Source organism: Aythya ferina (assembly GCF_964211825.1).
Source record: "Aythya ferina genome assembly, chromosome: 1".
Classification (NCBI taxonomy): Eukaryota; Metazoa; Chordata; class Aves; order Anseriformes; family Anatidae; genus Aythya; species Aythya ferina.
This window is the reverse complement of record NC_140296.1, coordinates 78,855,391-78,868,366: the sequence shown is the minus strand read 5'-3', so window position 1 is coordinate 78,868,366 and position 12,976 is coordinate 78,855,391. Positions and strand designations below refer to the sequence as shown.

General features: G+C 42.1%; 1 long non-coding RNA gene across 2 annotated transcripts in view; it reads right to left on the bottom strand.

The window, feature by feature from the left end:
* LOC311431053 overlaps positions 1–12,976 on the bottom strand; it is a 15,761-nt gene extending 2,785 nt beyond the window's left edge. Inside the window, exons 1-2 of one of the 2 annotated variants that reach the window (XR_014689210.1) lie at positions 12,577–12,976; positions 12,083–12,186 (exon numbers count right to left, since the gene is read on the bottom strand). This is a non-coding gene — a long non-coding RNA (uncharacterized lncRNA). The remainder of the gene's footprint in view (positions 1–12,082; positions 12,187–12,576) is intronic. The other variant, XR_014689211.1, reaches the window with a different exon arrangement.

Sequence of the window (12,976 nt, the reverse complement as noted above, 5' to 3'; positions counted from 1 at the left end):
GATTTGTTCGTTCTTACATCTTTTGCTATTTGCAGAAGCTTCTCAGTCATTATATGAATATATTTCAAATATCATCATCATCTTAATCTATTGTTGCGTTAATCAGAGACCAAGTCTTTGGACAGGAAGCAAGACTCTGATTCGACTGCTTAAATCTGGGTTTATAAGTACAATTTTTGGCATGCTGGTCTGAATATTTTGGCTGAAGGAATTACAGAGTGGTCGAGTTTATTGCCTGAACTGCGAAATACAGTCTGGCAAAAGGAAACATCCGGAATCCTGTTGTCCTAGTTTCTTAAAAGTATAAGTTTCTGGGGAATATGCTATTTGATAAATGATACATGCACGCTGCAAAGAAAATGTTTTCATCTTTGTGTGTTAATTCATCAACCATCTATCCTGTCTAACCTTCTGTGTTGTATCCTATGGCTATGTCAGGATACTCCAAAGGAAAAAAGATTCTCATGGACTTTATCCTATGTTGAACAGCAGCCTGTGAGCAAGTCTCAGCCAATCCTGAAGTTTACATTTAAAGTATGAAGTTTGAGGCCTCACATCCCTTTGTATATTCTTGCATAGCTGGAATTGCTGAGCTAGTGGATAGAGGCATGTGCATTGGAGCTTTGGTAGGTGATGAACCATGATTGACCATGGCTTTGGTATTCGGGTATTCTCTTGGAGACCTAGCTGTTGTAGCAGAAGAATTGTCTGGACTTCATACATGTAGGTGAGCACATGAGCATCAATTTTAACTCTTAATTTCAGCAGGGCAGGAGCTTCTCAGAAGTCATTTGACCAGGAGTAAAGAAAGGCTTGGCTTGGCTTGAGCTGTGTGTATGTAATCAGGATTCTCTGTGGATGGATTCTATCAATGACATAGTCACAGAAGGATTTTTCCCTTTTAATCATGAATCATTTTGTTCTAAGAAAGCAAGCAAACAGAATATGTGGTTTTTGAAAAGAAAATACTTAACAGCCTACTGGTGCCAATGCCTCTGGCTGGCTTCCTAAACTACGCTGAGATCTTTTGCGTGCAAAGCCTTTTGAAAGGCCAAAATAGACAAAATTGCTATCCCCATGAATGCTGTATACACCCACCCCAAAGAAATACCATTGTGAAGAAGAAGGGAAAAGAAGAATGGAAAGGATTGATAGGGCTGCTTTCCAAAGTCTCTAGTTTCCAAAGTCTTTTTTTTCTAGTTTCCAAACTAGTCTTTCCAAAGACTAGTTTCTGACTAGTCCTCAATTTTTAAACCTCATTTTAAATAAAGTAACAGTTCACCAAATTCTGGGTTCAGTAAAGCTCTGAGGCAAGACTCTATCAAGGGCTGTTAAATATGGAGTTAAACCCTTGTGCTGGGACGATGCAAGGCTACACCTTACTGGATGCTGGGAAGGGATTAAAAAAAACGTGCTTTATTCATGGACTTCTCTTATACTGTCCTCTAGACAGCTGCTGTTGGGTGATGAGACCTCTTACCTGTTTTATTGTGATTTTCAGAATCTTCCCTTGTGCTTATACTGAAGATCAAGATGAAATACCAGTCATGAGAAACCTCTTTCAGCTGTCCCACACGTCTTTTCCTTTTCCTAGCTACAGAAATCACCCCAGTGGTTCAGCTCCACCAAAGCTCACTGCCACTTTGGGTCTTCCAGCAGCTCTCAGCTGTGTGATCACTCCCTAGCTGTAAGTCAAAAGGAGCTGAGTGCGAAGAGCCCTCTTAGAAAGCTGTTTAAAGCTTATTTGTAGTGAAAAGGCTTGAGGGAAGCACTCACTTGTCCAATCGGATGAGCAGATCTACAGAGGTGGCAAACTCCACAGACCTAAGCATTCATAAGTTAATGTTGCCACCACTATGAGAGGATGTATGAGCACATTTCACAGTACTTGCAGCCTTCAGGGGCTTTTACTGCTTTGGTATAAAAACAATCCCCTTGCACTGCTTCCATTAGGCATGTTGAGCTAGCTTTCTCTATTACAAATCATACAGAAAAATGTGCTTTTTTATTCTTGCTGCATATACAAGACATGCTTTTTTAGGCAAACCTATGAAGGGGTTTATCCCAGGTTTTCTAATTATTTTCTTCATTCCTACTTTTTCTGTAAAAGTTAGTTTCTGAGTTTGCAAGCTTGTAGACGCTGTCCCGAGGAGCATACTAAGGAGATTCTGGTCCATACCCTTTGCTTTGGTGTGAACAGTGGCAGGAAGTGGAGGCCCAAGATTCAACTGCTCAACCCTTTTGGTCTAGCCATGTACAAGCATCCAGCAAGACAAAGCCCATGCCCTTGTGTTTCATAGATTTTGACTCACATTACTAAGCTATACTCTCTTCCTTTGCATTGGACGGGAAAAGATCTCCTGGGTCATCGTGTCTAGTTTTTGTTACCTCCAGCAACCACATCATCTAATCCATTTCAGAAACTAATTAGGCTCCACTTTGAAACAAATTCCATTTCCTGCCACCCCCACTCCCACTCGTTTAGTCTGCATGGCCTGCTTCATATTTGCAGTGCACAACAGAATACGAGTGCTACAAGTTCGGATTAAGTTGTCCTTTGTTAGTTCCAAAACTCAGAACGGAGTTACAGGTTATGTACCTTGGCTTCTTTTTGGATAGATTGTGGTGCTGTGATATCCCCCACCCCGAGTGGAAGGAAAGGAGTTACTGTTGTGACAGAAGTAAATGCTTGAAGTATGTTTTTACTTAAGAAGTAACTCATCAAAGGGCACACTTCTCGTCTGCAACATATTACATGAAGTGATTGAGTAATGGCTGATGGCTCCTATCCCACTACCTTCCTTCCATGCAAAAAGTGGTGGGGTTGAGCTAAAACTTCAGCCAGTTAGGCTGCAATGCACTCGAAATACAGCCGTTTGGTGGATTCTCTACAAGACTGCAGGATATAAATCTGAACTGGACTGTAAAACAAAAGCAAACAAAACAATAGGTATCACATAAATGACACAATCTCTGGGGAGGTATTTCTATTCATTATATTTTATCACATTTCTACATATCTGTTGATAAATTAAGGTTTTCCAGTAAGGCCAGATCACCCTGCACCCTGACAGGTCACCAGAAAGTGTTTGTTTTACTCAGTCTTGCTGAGTACAATGTGGTTTTCATTTGCACTGCTCTGCCATGGGGTTACACTCGCTAGGTCTCAGCAGTGCCATGGCAGATTTCGGTCCTGGTTGGATTCCACAGCCCCAGGCACCTCCAGGGACACATGTAAAGACCTTCCTTAGCACCTCCTCTGAGGAGCCCTGCAGCCAAACTGAGGTCACGGCCTAAAGGGGAGTTGAATGCCAGGTCTTTGTTACTTTATCTTTTCTGCTGGCTGTTGAACTCAAAACATGCAAGCCGTACACCTTATTCCATGGCTTGCTCTTGCTCTGAAAGCCACGATGCTGAGTGTGTGTGATGGGACCGGGTCCCATGGCAGCAGGCTGTGCAGCAGGTGAGGAGTTCATTTCAGGAACACGCCAGAACGAACAGCTGCACTGTGACAGAGAACATCCTCCTGGTAGAGTAGCTGTTCTCCTCTACCACCAAAGGCAACAGAGAGAACTACTGACAAAATCAGCGCTTGGTGCTCCCTCCTTCGCTTGTTCTGTTGAGACGGTCCCTCTCCAGGTCACCTGCACCTCCGGTATTAGAGCATGAGCAAGTAGCTGTGGAGTGCAGAAGTGCTTCAACATAGTGCTTCTAAAGAAAAGCCCGTCTTTGCCCTTCCCAAGCGTGTTTTATGGCACAGACCTGCTCTGGGAAGATGTCCTATACTTTCCCTGTCAACAACACTTAAATCTTGTTTGGAAGGTGAAAAAATTGCTGCCTTTGGGTAGTCCTTTCCCTTCCACAGCTCTTTTAGTCTCTTAGTGTTACCTACATTATTCAAGTCTAGCAAAATTAAATTTCTTTCTACAGCACGGCTATAACCAAACTTTTTTTTTTTTTTTTTTTTTTTTTTTTGTGTGTGTATGTGTGTGTGTGGAGTAAATTCATTGATAATAATTAACTGCTCTAGTGGCTTGTGTTACATTGTGAAAATTGTCATTCAACGCATAGACTGCAGTGTCATAGTCCCCCTCTGCTTAACAGAGTTGTTCAGCTCAGCCCAAGGTGTCACATCCTACTGGAATAAAACATGCCAATAGTTCATACTGTTGAAACTTTAAAATGCCATATTAAAAAGTGGTAATTGAACAATTTTATTTAGCTAGTGTAAGTCCCTTAGTGCCAGGCTTTTGAGGTGTGAAGTGATGTAGAACCACCATGATGCTAGAAAGCATACAACAGGACCTCAGCTACAATGTGGATTTTTTTTTTTTTCTAATAGAATGCCCAAGGTTATAAAAATAATCATGAAGAAGTGACAAAAAGTGCTGAGTTTGCTGATTTTCCAATGTTATTTTCATTTCTTGGTTTCCAGAAATAAAATCGGATTATTTTATTATACTCCTTAACTAGGCAACCTTTAAAATGTTGAATGGTTTTAGGTAGCGGCGCTTGAAATAACATGTGAATGCACGCTCAGCGTAGGAAAAACACCTACACTGCCTCTCCCACTGCTGCCATCGCCACAAAGCTACCTGCAATTAAATGGATATGCACTGCAATGCATTTTTTCTGCCAATGTCCCTCATACTTCAGATCTCTGAGGACCCTGCTGAACAGTTTCCAGGTTTTTTCTTCCCCCCTGTCGTTTTCAGCTCACTTGTGTTTTCCTCTTTCTCTCTCATATTCTATTTCACCAAATTTCTCTCCCAGCTCTGACTTAGCTTGTATCCCTCCACCCCAACACACGCTTTCGGCAGCCAAAAGTCTCTCAGCTCCTGCACTCCTGTCCATCTCCCACAGGTAGGGGACGAAATGCTGCACAGACACCCAGCAGCCAGCAGAGCAAGAGAGAAGGACTAATCCAGATGACCAGAAAAAATGCTGAAATCAGGGTGCCAAGACCCTTACCACAGCATTGCCCTCAGCACCTGCTCAGCAGATCCAGCCCTGACCTGGCTGAGAGAGGATCACCCTCTCCTCTCGTCCTGGTTAAACCACAAAACACTCCCTGCCATGCCAGTGGTGGGAAGGGCGCTGCTGCCAAGCCAGCTCTGGGCAGATGCCACCTGGAGTAAATATCCCGCTTGTGTTAGCTACTGACCAAAGCCTTTCTACTGTCGCGGTGCAATGAAGCCACCAAGATCCTGTTGAGCACCAGGGGAAGCTTTTGAAAGATTTTCCCCTTAGTGGGAGGAATTACTGGATACAGAGCTTGGGCTTCACAATCCATCTGTTTAATTTGCAGTGTGTCTCAACAGTACATCTCTGTCAACTCCATCTCTTCAATGGAAAAGCCATAATTGTAATTTAGGAGCACAGCCATTTGAAAGACCAACCAAGCAACCATGATCTATTCCCACCCGGCAAATGAGGATGTTGCTAAGGCAGTTTCTCAATTTAAGAATCATTTTATCTCTTTTCTTCTCCCTTTTCAGCCCTCTTTGCCAGCTGGCATCCTGTTTCCCACTTTTGCAGCAGGAACTGCTTCAGCTCAGCGTGATCCTTAGGAGGGGGAGCAGTAGCCTATTTAGAGCTTAAAGCCCATGGGGATTTACTGGCTGGAGCCCCAGAGAACAACCTAGCAAGAGGCTGACGAGGGCACATGGCCAGATCGTCTCCAAAACACTGCTGCTAAAGGAACTTGATACTCATGTGAAGAAAGCATCAAATATGCAAAACGCAGCACACGTAACATGCAGATAATAGCATAAGGTAATGGGCCCTGTTTCGAAATAATAGCACTCTCATAACCACAGGCAATTCCAGTATTTTCTGTTCAATTCCAGTGTCCTCTGAACACGTTGTATCTGTAATGTACCAAAACTCCCACAGGCTCCAGCAGGACTAAGATGTAGTGTGAAACCCTGGCTAAAACATGAGGAAGGCATTTCTCTCACACAGAAACAGGCACAAACTTGGGAATAAATGTGATCCAGGAAGTGATTAGATAAAGCCATTGATAATTTCATTTGCATATAAAATAATAACAATAAAGGAAGCTAAATTATCCTGTATATACAGAAACCCTGGGTGTTCAGGATTGGTTAGTCATTATTCTCTTGTCATATAAAGCAATTCAGCCTGCAGCTGCTTTTTTGTTTTAGAAATCCAATTCAACCAAGAGAACTGAAACATCATTAGCAAACCCACTGATTTATCCACCGGTGAAGTGCTGATACAGGCGTCTATGCCTGCTGCTAATAAATTCTCTACACAGCAGCGTTTGCTCTCTCTAGAGATCTCCCCTTCTTCTAGTGGCTACTGGTTTCTAACTTTGCTGCTGGAACTCATTTTAATGAAATAAATCCTACCACCAGGGTCCTGGGCAGTCACCTCCCTGCTCCTCATGGCATCATCCCATTGCAAGGCACAACTTGAAACAATTTCTGTGTCCTTTTCAAGGTGGACACCAAGCAGCAAATGCCCAAGGTCTGTTAGAAGTGCCCTTGCTTTTTAGGAATCATTTCCCGAACTGCAGTTTCAATAACTTTTTTGACGGTGCTGGGTCATTTTTTTCTGCCAAGTTCACATGATATTTGGTGTACCTTTGGCTTTTTCATCTTTTAAATAACAAGAAGTTATTGCCTTTGAATATGGGAGGCCAGAATTAATGCTGTAGACAGCTAAGAAACACTTCAGTTTGGCCTGAACTTGATTTAAAATAAAACATACAAAAAGTAAGAATCCAAATCTACCTATGACAGTAGCCCACATTTAATATAGCTCTAATAAAAAGTTTTATTACGTTCCTCTCTTGAAATGGTATTATTTTTTTTCTTGCTGAGCATGATATTCAAGATAACTAGAATGAGATAACAAGAGTCCTAAGAGAGATCTTTGTCTTAAAAATACATGCTCTTCAACCTATCTTATGTATGCAATAGACGAAAGACAAAATGATAACTAATACCTGACAGGTTTACTTACTTTTTCATCTCTCAAAATGGAGAATGAGTATATATGTGTGACTAATACGTCCTACTTTTTTATTTCTAATCACATGCTCATGTGTTTCCAAAAATTCAGTGTCTGGGCTGAAAACAAGGGGAAAATGTTCGTGTTTGGAATAGATGTTTGGATTTTTTTTTTTTATTTTAATATGTTTTTTAGTTTGAGATGTCAAATTAACTTTCTAAAGCCAAGATTTAATATCGAATTTGATCTTGTTATTTTTCATGTTCTTCCGTTGCATCCTCAGCCTGGTTGGGCTTTCCTGGAGTGCTGTCACTCAGCTGGCCAGGATGGCTGATGCTTTTTTATTTCTGAATGTCACATTTCTGGCAGGTTTAATGTGTTTGTCTGGTTGCGAAGTCAGAAGGAGGCGAAGCGTTTCCATTATCAGCAGACCTGAAACCACTCCTTCCTTCTAAACCCACACTTCACAGAGCTGATGGAGGCCTTTGCGGCTCATCCCCACTTCTGCTATCAACCGGTGAAGAACCTGCAGGGCTGTAGCAGCCGTCATAGCTCACACAGCCATCTCCTGCAGTCTGTTTGCACCACACCACTGAGCTGCTGGGCACGCTGAGTAAGTTATACCACTACTGAGTTACTGAGTCACTCTTCTCCAACACATCCCATTTTTGCCACAAACCTCAACTCTGAGTATAGCCATTTGCTAGAACTGGACCGTGCAAGGCAAGAAGAACAGTAGAGAAGTAATAAAATGTAGTGGGGAAAACCAAAAACCTAACCAAACCAAACAAAAACAAACAAACAAACAAAAAAAAGCACCACCACCAAACCCAAACCACCATTTTGCTATGTATATTAGTGAACAACTAAAGCTGGGTAGCCCATTATGAGAGAATCTAACTCAGCTTTCTGACACTGTTTAAGTCTTAGGCACCATTCATGTTTACAGAGCAGAATTAAAACCTTCTGTAGTAAGTTATGAGCTTTTCCCTATTGACAGAAGTGAAAAAACGAGAACTAAAATGAAATCAGCTGGCTGTTACTCAACCTCCTCTGTCCAGCTGGATCCAGGAAAAGTGTTAAAATGAGCCCTGCAATTTTCCTTCCCTGCACTTTGAGTCTGATTTTCAGTTTGAAAAAAAAAAAAAAAAAAAAAAAAAAAAAAAGGCACCTGAGAATGTTCTTAAATGCTCTCTGTGACTGCCATCAAAGGAGTTTTCTACTTTGGAAAAAGAGAGAGAGCCTTGTCCCAGAATGTGCTTTTGCCAGGAATCCTGTCCTGATTAGGCTGCCTTGGAGCGATTTCTTGGGTGGGTGCCATGCTGAAGTTGTTGGACGGCAGCCATGTGTTCAGCACTCTAGAAATAAAGTCTATTCCGTTAATTTGCAACTCAACATAAAACTCGGGTTAAGTCTATTGATACTGCCGGAGGGTGGGGCCAACATACATATGTATGCAATTATTTTCAGGATATTGCAATGAGCACGTATATGGTCACACAGAAGTTGCTCTGAAGTCGAATACTAATGTTCCTTGGGTATGCATATTGCCCCCGTCTGGTTTCTTCATTTGCAAACTATTCCGAATTCAAACCTCCCCACTGGTCCTAATGAAAATGTTGGATAATCCATACCTTTGAGTCAGCTCCTCCCAAAGACAGCAAAGTGGCCTCTCTAGCCCACATGCTCCTTACCTCACAGCACAGCAGTAACTCAGCAAAGCACTTCAGTAAATGTTTATACCCAAGCCTGCTAGACTGAACACAACATCTTTGGCCAAATTCAAGTGCATTTCTGAGCCTAAACATGTTGGAATGAAGCTTGTGGAAGAATGCCTTCTCCAGGATCATTTTATTGTGACCCAGACACCAGGAGGTGGGATTTTTCTCTCCCTCCCTTGGAGGGGAGGTTGTCAGAGTTTCCCATGCACATTTTGCAGATTCATAAGGGAGGGGGAGGATAAAACCAGGTGGACTCCACATTGGAGGAAATTCATACCAGCTTGTATGTTTTTCTGTATAACACACATCAGTCCTCAGAGATGTTAGCTTATTCTTCTTCACTCACAAACTTTCGACTCCATAAAATGGTTCACTGAGACCATCCATTCACTTTCAGACCTCATGTTAACTCCTGCAAGGTTCCCTACCAGGTCTAGGCCACCTCCATAAAGTGCAGAGAGGTAGAAGTGCAGAAGAAAGTGTGTGAAACCAGAACAAAGACCATGGATGATACTCCTGTCCTCTTCCCTCCGGTCTCCCCCCAGACCCAGATCTCTCATGGACAGCCACAGAACACCCATGCACGTAAGAGCAAAATGCCATGCAAGTGAAGTCCAGTATGTAGAGCTAAGTGAAAGATGACTCTAGTTGCCCAAGGTCCTAATCTAAACACTATCCTTCATTTTCAATGATATCTTTTATATATATATATAAAAGATATATATATTTTTATATATATATATTTATATATATATATTTATATATATATATATATATATTTAACTTTAAAACCACAAAGTGACATTAGTTATTCTGCAATTGACTTGGGGTCTATGAGACAGAGAGAAGTTTATCTTTTAACACTGAAGATGTATTTAGTACTCTGTAATTAACACCAAAATGGTAATTACTAATTTTCAGATAAAATTAACTATGGTTCATTGGGAAAAATTATGCATTCTGTTGAATATATAATTATATCTATTCTAAAGCAATCACTGCTGATATTTACGTATTGCGGAACGGTTGCTGAGAATGTGACCTAGTTGGTAATAAGAAGTGGTTTTAATTTTGAAGAGTATTTATTCCATATGCTATTGTACCTGAATGTTAATTTCCAGGGGGAGTATCTACATGCTGGGTAAACTATCAAATCACTTCTCATTTTTCATCTTTCTCTTTCCATCTTTGTCCCCAGACTATGCAAGGCCAATGATCTGAAGAATTTTGCTCAGCATTTTGCTATATGAACTTTCCAAACGGCTCTGTGCCGTGAGGACTAAAAAGGGGTTTTGGTAGCAGCAGTTGGAGCCTAAAGCAGATCAGTGCCACATAAAAGGTACAAATGACACGGGAGAGCATGAGTCATTCTCCTTAATCTACACTAAGATGCTGAGTTCAAAGCACGGAAAGGTCACTGCTTCTTTGCACGCAGATGACAGTACAAAGTGATCCAATTGTCATCTTATTTCTCTTCAACATCCACGGCCTCTGTAACGCCACTTTGAATAGATCACATGGGAGAGAAAAACCCCAGCATGCCTCAACTGTATGGTGAATCAGAAGTTCAAGACAGAGAGTACTGCTGAACCCCATGGAGACAGGCCTCAGAGAACAGTCACCGGCACTAAAACGGGATGTTATCACTTCTGATTCCCTTAAACCTAAAATACACTCGTGTTAGCATTGAAAGGGAGGCTGCCTCATGAGCCTCTGATTTTACAAGGAGATTTACAGGATTTTTGTAAAATTGAGTGTATGAGTGGCATCCTACGTACTCCCTCTAATCCTCTGGAAACTGGAAATTACTGTTACCCATTGGCACCACTCATGTAGTAGTCAGAAGTAATATTCACGAGTAGCCACCGAGTTCCCTCTTAGCACGGAGGGCCATGGGAGGAGGGCTCACACACAGCCAGCAGTGGGACACCATGTGAGTGGGGATCCACCAACTCTGGTGTCCCACTGGAACACCTCTGCATTAAAACACTGCCTTTATTGCAATAAAACCACAGAATCACAGAATCATCTAGGTTGGAAGAGACTTTCAAGATCACCGAGTCCAACCTCTGACCTAACACTAACCAATCCTCTACTAACCCCTTATCACTGAGCTCTACATCTAAACGTCTTTTAAAGACATCCAGGGATGGTGGCTCAACCACCTCCCTGGGCAGCCCAATCCAATGCCTAAAACTGGAATGCAAATAAAATAAAAATAATTAAAAAAAAAGTAATAAAATTACAATTTTTATTAAAATTAAATTTATTAAGATTAAAGATTTTAATAAAAATTAAAATTTTTAGTCAAAGCTAAAACATGAAGTGGGAGCATACTGCTTTTGCTTCTGATTTTAATGGGGAGGACTTCTGTATGTAGGGCAATCTGTCTGGTTGCACGGCCCAAGGAAAGACAGTAGGATTGGAAAAAGGGGAAAGCAACTGTGTAAAGGCAGCCACCACACCAATCTGTCCACAAGGAAAATGGATTTGTTTTAGAGCTGGGCTGTTCTCCTGTGATAAAGTGGGAAGGCGCATGGAGCCTGGTAAAAACAAAACCAAAAATCAATGTGAATAATTATATACAATCAGCCTCGTTTGCTCTGGAAATTTGTTTCACCACTGATGGCTTACAATGATCAAATAGGGTAAATACCAGAGTTTCAAGCTAATACAGTGCCCTCAGTTACACCTGATGAGACATTCCTTTTCCTCCTCAGCTCCCATCATCATCTTGACTGACCTGGGCAGTGATTGCTGAGCTTCAATTCTCTCTTGCAAATCAAACAGCCTCCCTAAAACATCCCCAGGGAAGAGCATACTGCCCCAGCTTAGGTTACATGAAGCACGTTTCTACAGGGAGTGGAAGTGTTTCTTTAGAAACCTGCCATCACCACCCTGGTGCAATGGCTGCACTGCAGACACAGAAGGTTTTGCATGTTGTTACCCGAGCTGTGGAAAAGATTTCATGCACCCAGCATAGACAACGAATAACCTTCATCAACACAGAATTGGAGCCTTCATCTTCTCTTTTATGGACTAAACTTGCCACAGCACAAGCACACTGCTATTATCCCTCAATGCCAGGATTGCCTGGATCACCCTGGCTTTCCACATCATTTATAGCAGCCTTTTGCACAGCTACCAGCCGTAGCACCTGAGGAGTCCTTTAGCCACTGAGGCTTGCTGAAAAGCTGTGTAAACTAGCCTGACTTTCCTCTCTGTTATGTACTAGATAAGAGAGTAAGGGCAGGGAGCACGATCCATGCCTTTCCCTGACAACGCGACTAGGAAAGAATTCATAGTTGAGAAAGAATTCTTGCCTTCCTGACCTCATGGAGTACTGCAGCTTCCTTTCACCCAAGGAAAAGCCCTGTGCTCACCTCTTTGCTCATCAGAGACTCAGTTTGGTATCTCTGTGACTGGAAATCCTCATTGACTGCGGAGCCATTGCCAATATTTGGACAGCTGCTCTCTGCTGTGCTCTCTGGAGAGAAAAATGACCAATGTTTCTGGGGATGATGGAAAGCTCATCAAGGGCAGCGAGTGTCTCGCATTAGTGCATCTCACAGGAATGCTCCCCCTGTGTTTTGGTGCAAGCCCATAAACCCAGCCCAGATGGTGATGGCCCTGTTGGTCAGCTTCCCTTGAGCAGCTCTGCCCTCAAGTTTCCACAAACTTACTCAGAGACGTAAACACAGCCAGAATCAGGGACATATTTTTCAACTGCTCCTCTTAATATCAACTAAGTAGTGCACAGCCAGAGCTTCATAGAATGTAAGCTTAACTACTGAATGTATTAAATAAAAAAAAAAAAAAAAAAAAAAAAAAAAAGCCCCCACCAGCACACAGTGAAAGCACACCAAGGTGCTCTTACCTTTTGCCTTCAGCTCTCACTGTATTTCAGTGCCACTCTGCTTAAGGGTGACGCGCTATTTCCATAATTAATCTCGTTTTTCAAAGATGTGTAGCTCATCTACTTCAGTTCCCAGGGGGACTGGAAGCAACTTGCAGTGATCAGCTTTGCTATGACTTTTTCCTGTCTTTATAAAATGGGTTACTCAATCAACCCTCTTGTTGCCTCTTGGAGAAGCAGCACTTACTCCCTGCCCCCACACCACTCACAAGGTGTTGGGCCCATCGTTCTAAGGGAATAACACAGATCTTTCTTAATCAATGCAAAAGCCTCAAATGATTTTGCCCTGAGAGGGTGGGATTTTGCTTTTGGTGGAAATGAAGGCACAGCTTTGACAATGCAACTTTAGATGAGAGCGCAG